We start from the raw sequence: 13,589 nt of genomic DNA, 5'->3' as shown, positions 1-13,589 counted from the left end.
TCGCAGAGCCAGGTCCCCCGTCGCCCGGAACGCGAACCTCGTCCCGTCGCCCGACGTTGACCCCGAGGACCCTCGCCGCTATCGATCCGCCGTCGATCCACCGTCGATCCGTCGCCGTCTTCCTCGATCCGTCGCCTCTCCCCGCACCTCCAGCCGCTCAAGCTCGTCCGCCGCCGTCGCCGCTCTCCACAGTGCGCGTCCTCTCCTCTCGCCCTCTCCCGTACCGTTCCTTGTTTTCTTGATGAATAATAAACCTCTTTACTGCATTGCTGCACTTGCTAGTTTAATTTAGATGTCATTACCTCAGCTTATATGGGCACCCAAGCTTATATGTTCTTATCTTGTGAAGCTGAACTCGAAAACAATGTGTAAAAACACAGTTTGGTAAAGAAGGTGATGTTGTTTGTGTTTTGATTAAGAGAAGACAACTACGGAAACACCCTATGTTAGGTAAAACTGGCTGAACAAAGTGTGATTGCAATTTCCTGGTACTTATTTACTATCTTCAACATTTCTTTGATGTGATGCTCAAATCAAAATATGTGTTTCATGGTAGATTGTTTTCAGCCATAATAAGTATTGTAAATGGATCACAACTTTAAGAACAAAATCAGTAAGACATTATTTGGTGATTGCCTGGCAATTTATTCTAGCATCCTTCAACTGCAAGAACACAATGATCCAATGTATTCCAATGCATCATAAAGGAGTTAAGCGAGTATGTTTGGTGAAAAGGATAGAAAACCATTCACAGGTCATATCAATTCTCATGGCAGTGCTTGTAGCTTGTGCCTAAATTGTTCCACCAGAAATTCAGAGATACAGTAGCATCAAAATGAGTCAGTTCTTGCTGATTTTTTTTAGATGCCAAAACTTGATTCAGCACCATATGTATCTATATTTGTTCAATTAACTATCTACTGTTTATTAACGCTTTACATCAATATATAAGCTTGATATGGACATAGTTGCTTCATATACTAAATTACTTGATGCTTCTCTCGTCAAGCACCTTTTTTGTTTATGCTTAGTTTCTAGCAGTAAGCTCCTTTTTTACATATGTATGTTGTTAGTTAAGGGTTTTTTGGACATACTAGTTGTGGCTGTGAACACCTCCAGTATTTGATTTCTTTGATTTCGTGTGTTTTTAAGGCCACAAACCGAGATGATTAATTATTCCGTGTGTTTTTAAGACCACAAACACCTCCAAGTATTTGATTTCTTTGATGTGAGCATGTATTGGTAGCATGTTTGGCAGCACTATAATCTTGTTATGTCAGTGAACTGAGTTGCTGCTCTTCTATAGATTATGTCAGTGAACTGAGTTGCTGCTCTTCTATAATCTTGTTATTTTACTGTAAAGATACACATGAGCATATGCTGGAGGCTCAGGTCATTGCTATATTGATATGTCTGGAAGGAAAAGTTGTGTGAAATGTGTTCGCAGGTACATTGAGTGCCAATGTTTCGCCGGAATGTCGATTAACTTCCGTTCCGCGATTTCGCACTCCGCATGACCATTTTTTAGCAAAGGTCATGCCGAATTTTTTGTTGGTATAGTTTAATAAGATACCGCTTCATCTGCATGTGTATGCTGCCTAATGCTGTCACATCTACCTTTGTTAGCATGTTCCTAAAACACTACCTGTTTTCTTTCTTTGACTAATAGTAGTTCTAAATACATGGCAGAAGCACGTAGCTAGCGATGTCGTCTTCTGCAGACCCCAACGAAGACGTTGACGGGTCTTCTCAGCGGAAGTTGGATGAGCACTACAGGCTCATGGTCTCGGATCAGCTGGAGGAACTTCCAGGCAGCGATGACGAGTCCTCGGAGGAGGAGGATGCTGAGATGGACAACGATGGTGAGGATGAGGGGGGGCTGCCGACGAGACCACCGACAGTGGCGTTGCCGGGGGTAGCTCGGATACTACTACCGAGGCCAAGAGGAAACGGAAGCAACGGCGCCCAAACAGGGTCGGCACCACTCGCGACATAATCACCGCGGTGGACGCCAAGACCGGGATTCCTACTGAGCCCAAGCACGTGGCGAAGGGGTACGGCCTCCAACTGGGAGCAATCCTTCGGGACGTCGTCGACGTCAACGAGACGAAACTCCGAACCAAGAAGAAGCAGCATCCGCAGGCCCAACTCCTTGCGCGGCTGCACGCACGGTATGAGTTCCCCGTGGAATACAGGAACGAGGATACCAAGGATAACATCGTGAACGGACGAGCCCTCTCTAAGTTCTCCAAGAACCTCAGCGGTTATAAAACCATGCCGAGGGGGATGCTTGGTGACAATGAGACTTGGGAAGAGATCCAGCGCCACTTCCCGCGGATGACGCCTGGAGCAAGTATAATAAATTCTTGGAAAACGAGGAGCTCGAGTACACCAAAAGACAATCGACCTGGGGGAAGGAGCCGGCGGATAAGAACATCGGTCACCACAATCTCGGTTGCCGTGGCTTCGAAGGCAAGCAGCCGGTATGGGACAAGGAGGACCAGGCCTACATAAATGCCGGCCTCGAGCCCCCTTTTGCCAAGTACAAAGACCCACTCTTCAGGGCATATCTCAGGTCCCGATACCATCGAGAATTGGCTGGGAAACGTGTCACAAAACCTGATGTGGTGGTGGGAGTTGAGTTGGTCGCCGACGCGAAGGTGATGGCACTAGAGAAAGCAGTGGTAAGCAATTTACCAGCTTATTAATTTGATACTGCTCACCAAGTCCATTACATTCTAAAATTGTTCATGTTACTTCGGCAGTTGGCGGAACAAGCAGCCGCCGAATCAGCTGGCTCCTCGTCCCGTACGTCGACCGGCAAAGTCCCGTGGGACACGCCTTTTATCGTGGGTCCGAACACCGTGAAGGCGCGGCCGCTTTTGGACAAGCCCCACCGTGTCCCCGGCGCCGGAGGAGGTCGCAAGCTTGCCGACTATGGCTTGGACGTGCCCTCAAGCACTAGGGAGTCGCGGCAGCGCAGAAGGACAGGGAGCACGAGGCTCTTCCGAAAAGGTGGCCGACCCGGAAACAACCATGGAGCAACGCGTCGCTGCCGAGGTTCAAGCAACGAGTCGGTGCCGAGGTTCAGCAACGCGTCGCTGCCGAGGTTGCTACCAGTGGTCGATGACGCGCTGGCCAACAGGGTCAATGAAATCATCCCCGATCTTGTGCCGTCGATGAAGAATTACTTCGACGCCGGCGGTAAGGGACCGATGCCGGTTATCAGCCTAGGCGCCAACGAACTCGGACAACCGGCCTCCAACTAGACACGCTCAATGCACACCCAACTTGGTGACTCCACCCGCCGGCAATGTCGGCGCTAGAGAGGATTCGCCGGACCTGGGGGGCCCAGTACTAGCCCCTCGCTCACCCGCACGCCCGGCCTCGGTCCTTCAACGCGAGCCGAGCTCGACGCCCTCACGGTAATTAATTTAGTATCTCAAGCTCTACAAATTAGTTACTTTGTCGTCGCCCTCTCTCGACATACACATGTTTTCACAGGCGAACGCGACTCCTTGCACCTTGCTACCGAATGTGGACAACAAGTTGAAGGCCGTAGCGAGCGGCAGGTGTCATCCCGCCAACACAGCGGATTTTCCACTCGCGTCGGGATGGATGATAGCTTGAGCCGGGTTCGCGTGAACCGGTCGTTACCGGGATGCCAAGACCTCCATCCTCCTTATCAACCCCCGGAAACGGAAACCCCGCTCACTCTCGGGGACCTCAAGAATCACATCCTTCTATGGCCGAAAGCCCTAATTCGGCTGAACACCGCCTCAGGTTCGGAGGCAAGCTATGGCATGGTCACTCCTCAGGATGCAACGGATGCCCCGAGCCAAGCCAAGGTCCCAGCTCCAGCGGATCGCTTTGACGGCAGGCAAAGGCAGGGCCGATGCTCCACCGGCTTATGATCAATTTGAGCCCGATAGTCAGCCCGATAGTCCGCACGAGAGTCAGCACGACAAGGCGTTGGACATCGATCAAGCTCCCATTGATACGTTCATCGCCGAGCTCGACGCCGACGCGGTTTCTCCTTACAAGCCACCCGCCGGTCATATCCTAAAGAAGAAGTTGTTCCTTTCACAAGAAACGCCCGAGCAGGAGGACACTACCGCCTTCACCGCTCCGCCCAGAGTTGGGCTTACTCCGAGGACACTCCTTGGTGCGACCACGGAAGGTATGAAACAAAACGCCGCTCCGGCCGGCTGCAGTAAGAAGAAGGGCAGGAAGCGGAAGAAGTCGGGAGATGTTGCGGCAAGCAAGATAGTGGTTAATGACAAGTTGCCGACCCCGTGGAGGAAGTTGCATCACTTAGGCGAGCCGATGCTGCCGGCACACTATGTCAACAAGTTGACGCCGGATATGAGGAGCGTGCATGATGCTATTCTAACAAAGGAGAAGCTACTTCTTAAAGATAGAAATCCCTCGTACCCGATTTTGATCGCCAAGGTGCCCACCGGCTTTGGCTTTGTCAACACATACCCTGCGGACTTGATATTCATTCGGTACGAAGACATCTTCGAGCTCTTGCACATGCAACAGCTAGACCGAAGCTTGGTCCGCCTCATATCGCTCAGCATGGCGCACGATATCGCCATGGAGAACACAACGCACATCGCTATCATGGACCCCTACTACATGACTCCAACCGTCGCCCGTACCGAACAAGCGTTTCTCGCCAACTATATCAAGAATTTCTTGGTGTTAAACAAGGATAAGAGTTGCTTTGTCATACCATATTTCCGCGAGTAAGTATTTGGTTACTAAAGTACCCTATATTACATTCTTTCATGAATTTCCTTAATAGCTGAGTATGATGGTTTATTTCCATTTTGCGCAGTTTCAAGTATTGCACCCTCCTCCTCTTTTACCCGTATCATTCCGATGTCACTTATCTCGACTCCGGGCTTGATAAGGAGAAAGACTTCACCGACCTTAAGTCTACACTTGATAAAGCCCTCAGCGGCTTCATAGCTGAGGTTGGCGTCAACAAACTCGGGCATGAGAAGAAAGTTAAGGGTTGCCATGTGTGCAACCACATAACCAAGTTCCCCTGCCTAAAGCAATCGGCGGATGACAATGGGATGGAGGCATGGTTTGCCATCCTACGGATGAGGGCGGTTGTAAGGTCTCGTAACGATCTCTTGTTGCCATCTCGCTCCGCAGGGGAAGTTCGTGAACATGGCGGACACCACCGATGAAAACGTGAGAGCCGACTTCCGTGCCATCCAGCGGACCATTTGCACAATACTCGGAGGGATGTCATCATGAATGGTGGCTTGTTCAACTATGCCTCCGCACTTTCTAATTCCGAGATAGAAGGCCGATTAGAAGATGGATGTGACGACGTAACATTCAACACGCTCGAGGGCATCCGTCCCTTCCCGCCGAAGTAGACTTGAGTCAAAAACTTTTGTGTCCTGCAAATGTTAGTCATAAATTACATAAGTATTTTTTATGTTTGTTCTTTTGCACACCTATATGTTATATCTCTCTCTATGGATGTACTAACAACTTACATTTCTTTGTTGTGTGTTTGCATAGATGACGTACTATGTCGTCTACCACGGCAGGGTTCCCGGAGTCTACGAGGACCGGGAAGACCGTAGGAGGCAGGTCCACCGTTTCAGCGGCAACAGCTACAAGGGGTACACCACTTTGGAGGAGGCGGAAACTCGATACGCCAACTTTCGAGCGGGACAGAGGAGGGAGATGTGGAGGACCCCTTTCATCGTGATGATGCTTGCCGCTACCGCCTCTCTAGTTTACTATGTCATTGTTGTTTAGCTAGGTCGTCGACTCGGACTTGTATGTATTTGTGTAATATGTGCTACTTCGAGTCGTGATGGTTGAACCATATGGTCGACACTTGTGTTATTGATGCATGCATGCATGTTATGGACATTTCGGGACTTTCTAATGATGTGTATCTTGCTAATGATGTGTATCTTGCTAATGATGTCTATTTTACTCGTCATTCTGGTAATTGCCTGTATATTCTATGTATATGCTATGAATTCCGGTGTATATACTCGTGAAATTCGAGTTTTTTTATTTTTTCTCCTGTTAATATTACCACCGGCGAAATTTTCATGTATCCCCGGCGTTTTCCAAATCGCCAGCACTACGACCCGATACCCCGGCGAAATGGGAAGACGCCGGCGGTAAGACTTACCCCCGGCGAATAGGGTAAAACGCCGCCGGTAAAGGCTCTTACCACCGGCGAATTGGAAGGCGCCGGCGATGAGGCATTACCACCGGCGAGGTGGTCGCCGGCGAATGCAAAAACGCCGGCGGTAAGGGTTTCTGGGGCGCCGGCGGTAGTACATTTCCTAGTAGTGTAGTTCGCGAACCGTAGGGTGACACACTTAAGGTTTGATGTCATTTAAGTAGATATGGAATATGGAATGGAGTTCAAAGTTTTGTTCGGAGTCTCGGATGGGATCCAGGACATCACGAGGAGGTCCGGAATGGTCCGGAGAATAAGATTCATATATAGGAAGTCATATTCCAAGTTTGGAAATGATCCGGTGCATTTATGGCAGGTTCTAGAAAGTTCTAGAAAAGTCCGGAAGAAATCACCATGGAAAGTGGAGTCCCGGAGGGACTCCACCTTGCATGGCCAGACAAACCCTAAAGGGTGGAGTCCCAGGTGGACTCCACCATAGGTGGCCGGCCACCCTGATGGCGTGTATTTCACACGTTTGTTGGGAACCCCAAGAGGAAGGTATGATGCGCACAGCAGCAAGTTTTCCCTCAGAAAGAAACCAAGGTTTATCGAACAGGAGGAGCCAAGAAGCACGTTGAAGGTTGATGGCGGCGGGATGTAGTGCGGCGCAACACAAGAGATTCCGGCGCCAACGTGGAACCTGCACAACACAACCAACGTACTTTGCCCCAACGAAACAGTGAGGTTGTAAATCTCACCGGCTTGCTGTAACAAAGGATTAACCGTATTGTGTGGAAGATGATTGTTTGCAGAGAAAACAGTAAAACAAGTATTGCAGCAGATTTGTATTTCAGTATTAAAAGAATGGACCGGGGTCCAGAGTTCACTAGAGGTGTCTCTCCCATAAGATAAAAGCATGTTGGGTGAACAAATTACAGTCGGGCAATTGACAAATAGAGAGGGCATAACAATGCACATACATGTCATGAGAAGTACAAGTGAGATTTAATTGGGCATTACGACAAAGTACATAGACCGCCATCCAACTGCATCTATGCCTAAAAAGTCCACCTTCAGGTTATCATCCGAACCCCTTCCAGTATTAAGTTGCAAAGCAACAGACAATTGCATTAAGTAAGGTGCGTAATGTAATCAACAACTACATCCTTAGACATAGCGCCAATGTTTTATCCCTAGTGGCAACAGCACGGCACAACCTTAGAACTTTCCGTCATCGTCCCGTGTGTCAATGCAGGCATGAACCCACTATCGGGCATAAATACTCCCTCTTGGAGTTAAGAGCAAAAACTTGGCCAGAGCCTCTACTAATAACGGAGAGCATGCAAGATCATAAACAACACATATGTAATACTTGATAATTAACATAACATGGTATTCTCTATCCATCGGATCCCGACAAACACAACATATAGAATTACAGATAGATGATCTTGATCATGTTAGGCAGCTCACAAGATCCAACAATGAAGCACAATGAGGAGAAGACAACCATCTAGCTACCGCTATGGACCCATAGTCCAGGGGTGAACTACTCACTCATCACTCCGGAGGCGACCATGGCGGTGTAGAGTCCTCCGGGAGATGAATCCCCTCTCCGGCAGGGTGCCGGAGGAGATCTCCGTAATCCCCCGAGATGGGATTGGCGGCGGCGGCGTCTCGGTAAGGTTTTCCGTATCGTGGTTTTTCGCATCGGGGTTTCGCGACGGAGGCTTTAAGTAGGCGGAAGGGCAACGTGGGGGGCCACACGAGGGCCCCACACCACAGGTCGGCGCGGCCAAGACCTGGGCCGCGCCGCCTTATGGTGGCGGCCCCTCGTGGCCCCACTTCGACTACTCTTCGGTCTTCCGGAAGCTTCGTGGCAAAATAGGACCCTGGGTTTTAATTTCGTCCAATTCCGAGAATATTTCGTTACTAGGATTTCGAAACCAAAAACAGCAAGAACAAGAATCGGCTCTTCGGCATCTTGTTAATAGGTTAGTTCCGTAAAATGCACGAATATGACATAAAGTGTGCATAAAACATGTAGGTATCATCAATAATATGGCATGGAACATAAGAAATTATCGATACGTCGGAGACGTATCAGCATCCCCAAGCTTAGTTCTGCTCGTCCCGAGCAGGAAAAACGATAACAAAGATAATTTCTGAAGTGACATGCCATCATAACCTTGATCATACTATTTGTAAACATAATGAATGCAGCGATCAAAACAATGGTAATGACATGAGTAAACAAGTGAATCATAAAGCAAAGACTTTTCATGAATAGTACTTCAAGACAAGCATCAATAAGTCTTGCATAAGAGTTAACTCATAAAGCAATAAATCAAAGTAAAGGTATTGAAGCAACACAAAGGAAGATTAAGTTTCAGCGGTTGCTTTCAACTTGTAACATGTATATCTCATAGATAATTGTCAACATAGAGTAATATAACAAGTGCAATATGCAAGTATGTAGGAATCAATGCACAGCTTCACACAAGTGTTTGCTTCTTGAGGTGGAGAGAGATAGGTGAACTGACTCAACATAAAAGTAAAAGAATGGTCCTTCAAAGAGGAAAGCATCGATTGCTATATTTGTGCTAGAGCTTTTATTTTGAAAACATGAAACAATTTTGTCAACGGTAGTAATAAAGCATATGAGTTATGAAAATTATATCTTACAAGTTGCAAGTCTCATGCATAGTATACTAATAGTGCCCGCACCTTGTCCTAATTAGCTTGGACTACCGGATCTTTGCAATACACATGTTTTAACCAAGTGTCACAATGGGGTACCTCCATGCCGCTCGTACAAAGGTCTAAGGAGAAAGCTCGCATTTTGGATTTCTCGCTTTTGATTATTCTCAACTTAGACATCCATACCGGGACAACATGGACAACAGATAATGGACTCCTCTTTAATGCATAAGCATGTGGCAACAATTATTATTCTCATATGAGATTGAGGATATATGTCCAAAACTGAAACTTCCACCATGAATCATGGCTTTAGTTAGCGGCCCAATGCTCTTCTCTAACAATATGCATGCTCCAACCATAAAGGTGGTAGATCTCTCTTACTTCGTACAAGACGGACATGCATAGCAACTCACATGATATTCAACAAAGAATAGTTGATGGCGTCCCCTGAAACATGGTTATCGCACAACAAGCAACTTAATAAGAGATAAAGTGCATAAGTACATATTCAATACCACAATAGTTTTTAAGCTATTTGTCCCATGAGCTATATATTGCAAAGGTGAATGATGAAATTTTAAAGGTAGCACTCAAGCAATTTACTTTGGAATGACGGATAAATACCATGTAGTAGGTAGGTATGGTGGACACAAATGGCATAGTGGTTGGCTCAAGTATTTTGGATGCATGAGAAGTATTCCCTCTCGATACAAGGTTTAGGCTAGCAAGGTTATTTGAAGCAAACTCAAGGATGAACGGTACAGCAAAACTCACATAAAAGACATATTGTAAACATTATAAGACTCTACACCGTCTTCCTTGTTGTTCAAAACTCAATACTAGATGTTATCTAGACTCTAGAGAAACCAAATATGCAAACCAAATTAGCAAACTCTAAGTATTTCTTCATTAATGGGTGCAAAGTATATGATGCAAGAGCTTAAACATGAGCACAACAATTGCCAAGTATCAAATTATCCAAGACATTTCAGAGTTACTACATGTAGTATTTTCCAATTCCAACCATATAACAATTTAACGAAGAAGAAACTTCGCCATGAATACTATGAGTAGAGCCTAAGGACATACTTGTCCATATGCTACAGCGGAGCGTGTCTCTCTCCCATAAAGTGAATGCTAGGATCCATTTTATTCAAACAAAACAAAAAAACAAAAACAAACCGACGCTCCAAGCAAAGTGCATAAGATGTGACGGAATAAAAATATAGTTTCAGGGGAGGAACCTGATAATGTTGTCGATGAAGAAGGGGATGCCTTGGGAATCCCCAAGCTTAGATGCTTGAGTCTTCTTAGAATATGCAGGGGTGAACCACCGGGGCATCCCCAAGCTTAGAGCTTTCACTCTCCTTGATCATATTGTATCATACTCCTCTCTTGATCCTTGAAAACTTCCTCCACACCAAACTCGAAACAACTCATTAGAGGGTTAGTGCACAATAAAAATTAACATGTTCAGAGGTGACACAATCATTCTTAACACTTCTGGACATTGCATAAAGCTACTGGACATTAATGGATCAAAGAAATTCATCCAACATAGCAAAAGAGGCAATGCGAAATAAAAGGCAGAATCTGTCAAAACAGAACAGTCCGTAAAGATGGATTTTATTAGGCCACCAGACTTGCTCAAATGAAAATGCCCAAATTGAATGAAAGTTGCGTACATATCTGAGGATCACTCACGTAAATTGGCTTAATTTTCTGAGTTACCTACAGAGAATTAGACCCAGATTCGTGACAGCAAAGAAATCTGTTACTCGCGCAGTAATCCAAATCTAGTATTTACTTTACTATCAAAGACTTTACTTGGCACAACAAAACATAAAACTAAGATAAGGAGAGGTTGCTACAGTAGTAAACAACTTCCAAGACTCAAATATAAAACAAAAATACTGTAGTAAAAACATGGGTTGTCTCCCATAAGCGCTTTTCTTTAACGCCTTTCAGCTAGGCGCAGAAAGTGTAACTCAAGTATTATCAAAAGATGAAGCATCAACATCATAAGCTCCCCCATCTGTAGTGGTACTAAGGGTTTTGTCAATTTTAGGCCTATAATAATATTTCTTTGGTTTAGGCACTTTAGAGACATACATAAACTTTTGCTCCTTTCCCACATAAGCTTTCTCTCTAAATTGTAAAGATGAAAAGGTTGAACCCAAGGTTCCCATAGCTTTTTCAAGTTTGCCAATCCTATTAATTTGATTATCATGGTCAACACAAGTTCCTAGGACACTAATTCTTTCATCAATTCCTCCTAAGGATTTATCAAGTTTATCAGCTTTATCAAGTAACATCTCCAACTTAGTTTCAACACTAAAATTTTTCTCTATGGTTTCCAATTTTTTCATAACATCCTCAAGGGAGGTTTCAATTTTAATTTCATTAACAGGTGGTGTTCCAAATAAACTCTCAATAATGCAACTAGCTTCTAAAGCGGGAGCACCTAGGAAGTTACCTCCCGCGAGACAATCAAGAACATATCTATTCCAGCTAGAGATACCAACATAAAAATTCCTGAGTAGGATAGTGGTGGAGTGTTTCTTAGTGCACCTATTATGGGAATCACTAATTCTATACCAAGCATCTTTTAAACATTCTCCCCCTTGTTGCTTAAATGAACGAACTTCAACTTTAGGATTACTCATTTTAGCAGTAGTAAATAAACAAACTAGATAAAGTAAATGCAAGTAAACTAATTTTTTTGTGTTTTTGATATAGCAAACAAGATAGTAAATAAAGTAAAACTAGCAACTAATTTTTTTGTGTTTTGATATAATGCAGCAAACAAAGTAGTAAATAAAATTAAGCAAGACAAAAACAAAGTAAAGAGATTGGGAAGTGGAGACTCCCTTGCAGCGTGTCTTGATCTCCCCGGCAACGGCGCCGTGAAAATATGCTTGATGGCGTGTATTTCACACGTTCGTTGGGAACCCCAAGAGGAAGGTATGATGCGCACAGCAGCAAGTTTTCCCTCGAAAGAAACCAAGGTTTATCGAACCAGGAGGAGCCAAGAAGCACGTTGAAGGTTGATGGCGGCGGGATGTAGTGCGGCGCAACACCGGAGATTCCGGCGCCAACGTGGAACCCGCACAACACAACCAAAGTACTTTGCCCCAACGAAACAAGTGAGGTTGTCAATCTCACCGGCTTGCTGTAACAAAGGATTAACCGTATTGTGTGGAAGATGATTGTTTGCAGAGAAAACAAGTAAAACAAGTATTACAAGCAGATTTGTATTTCAAGTATTAAAAGAATGGACCGGGGTCCACAGCTCACTAGAGGTGTCTCTCCCATAAGATAAAAGCATGTTGGGTGAACAAATTACAGTCGGTCAATTGACAAATAGAGAGGGCATAACAATGCACATACATGTCATGATAAGTATAGTGAGATTTAATTGGGCATTACGACAAAGTACATAGACCGCCATCCAACGGCATCTATGCCTAAAAAGTCCACCTTCAGGGTTATCATCCGAACCCCTTCCAAGTATTAAGTTGCAAAGCAACGGACAATTGCATTAAGTAAGGTGCGTAATGTAATCAACAACTACATCCTTAGACATAGCGCCAATGTTTTATCCCTAGTGGCAACAAGCACGGCACAACCTTAGAACTTTCGTCACTCGTCCCAGGTGTCAATGCAGGCATGAACCCACTATCGAGCATAAATACTCCCTCTTGGAGTTAAGAGCAAAAACTTGGCCGGAGCCTCTACTAATAACGGAGAGCATGCAAGATCATAAACAACACATATGTAATAACTTGATAATTAACATAACATGGTATTCTCTATCCATCGGATCCCGACAAACACAACATATAGAATTACAGATAGATGATCTTGATCATGTTAGGCAGCTCACAAGATCCAACAATGAAGCACAATGAGGAGAAGACAACCATCTAGCTACTGCTATGGACCCATAGTCCAGGGGTGAACTACTCACTCATCACTCCGGAGGCGTCCATGGCGGTGTAGAGTCCTCCGGGAGATGAATCCCCTCTCCGGCAGGGTGCCGGAGGAGATCTCCAGAATCCCCCGAGATGGGATTGGCGGCGGCGGCGCCTCGGAAGGTTTTCCGTATCGTGGTTTTTCGCATCAGGGGTTTCGCGACGGAGGCTTTAAGTAGGCGGAAGGGCAACGTGGGGGCCACACGAGGGCCCCACACCACAGGTCGGCGCGGCCAAGACCTGGGCCGCGCCGCCCTATGGTGGCGGCCCCTCGTGGCCCCACTTCGACTCCTCTTCGGTCTTCCGGAAGCTTCGTGGCAAAATAGGACCCTGGGTTTTAATTTCGTCCAATTCCGAGAATATTTCGTTACTAGGATTTCTGAAACCAAAAACAGCAGTAAAACAAAGAACCGGCTCTTCGGCATCTTGTTAATAGGTTAGTTCCAGAAAATGCACGAATATGACATAAAGTGTGCATAAAACATGTAGGTATCATCAATAATATGGCATGGAACATAAGAAATTATCGATACGTCGGAGACGTATCACACCCCACCCAAAGGAAAGGTGGGAGTCCCACCTTGGGTAGGACTCCCTCCTTAAGTAGGTTTCCCACCTATGGGAGGTTTTGTTGTTGGGGTCTTATTCGAAGACTTGGACTACAACTCTTGGGGATTTCCACCTATATAATGAGGAGAAGAGGGAGGGGCAGCCCACTCTTGGCCGCACCACCTAGGGCT

Source organism: Lolium rigidum, chromosome 6 (genome assembly GCF_022539505.1).
Source record: "Lolium rigidum isolate FL_2022 chromosome 6, APGP_CSIRO_Lrig_0.1, whole genome shotgun sequence".
NCBI lineage: Eukaryota > Viridiplantae > Streptophyta > Magnoliopsida > Poales > Poaceae > Lolium > Lolium rigidum.
The sequence above is the reverse complement of the archived record's forward strand: the minus strand, read 5'-3'. Positions refer to the sequence as shown.